We start from the raw sequence: 1,196 nt of genomic DNA, 5'->3' as shown, positions 1-1,196 counted from the left end.
CGATTTGTCGCTATACGAGCGACGATGAATACTTGTTAATAGAAATACAGAATCCAGAATACTGAGAAATTTGAATAAGACTGTAAAAGCACCATTCCGTTGTAGGACGGAACAGCGTCGATAGACACGGCTACTTGTACCACCGGCAACAACAACATCACGTCGGCTCTTCTAATCATTGCGTGGCGACTACCTCCAATAGTCGCCAATAGATGGGTCCCATTCCTGAAAGCTACTTGAAAGCTTCCCGATTTCTATATATGTACGTATACCACCGAAACCGTCCTTGCCCTTATCCCTTTGTCCAGGGCCCACTAGTATAGCCTTACGAACGAGTCTACTAGCGGGCCCGGACGAAACAATCCTGCCTCTCTTTTCTCTCGCCAACGAAGTCACGAGACTTAACCGGACCGCCAAAATTGTTAAAATAGTCAAAAGCCTTAACATTTTAAAATATGTACAGTATCCTAGAAAAGTATTCATACACCACTAGGTGCTCTACTTTGAACGACGATAACATTATTTGTAGAACATTAATATAACAATGAAATACACTAAAATGTAAGAGATTAACACAGCTTCCAAATAACATAGTATTTCATTAAAGTTTAAACATTTTATTACAACATATAAAGCAAAATAAGAAGAGGAAATAAACAGAGAAAGCTTGAATTCACAAAAAAATAGGTGAATAAGCCATTAGATTTCTGGAAAACCGTAATCTTTTCGGATGAAGGCAAATTTAATCTATGGGGAGCAGATGGAAAACGTTTGGTGTGGAGACAAAGTGGGAAAGCTTTGAACCCTAAAAATTTAAGAGCCACAGTAAAGCACGATGGTGGAAGTACTATGGTATGGGGGTGCATGGCTGTGTATGGTTTGGCAATTTGTACTTTATTGACGGTATATTTTTAGATATTTGAATATTTTAACATTCAGACTTTAAAAAACTGTTGAAAGCAACATTACTCGGCCCAGGGGTCATGTGATGCCGCCAACACGACCACTAGATGGCCACGCGACGTAAACCATTCTCGCTGCACAAATTAGAAGCTTGAGATGTTATAAGGACTGGAATTAAAACGTTTGTCATCGCTTCTCGGCCTTATGGCTAAGAAATCTCCATTTCAGATATTATCCTCAGCTGATATTTTTGATTTTCCGCAAATGACAGAAGTAGATTTAAAAATTCTTTT

The sequence above is a fragment of the Augochlora pura genome, chromosome 7 (assembly GCF_028453695.1).
Source record: "Augochlora pura isolate Apur16 chromosome 7, APUR_v2.2.1, whole genome shotgun sequence".
NCBI lineage: Eukaryota > Metazoa > Arthropoda > Insecta > Hymenoptera > Halictidae > Augochlora > Augochlora pura.
Note: the sequence above shows the minus strand (reverse complement) of the source record.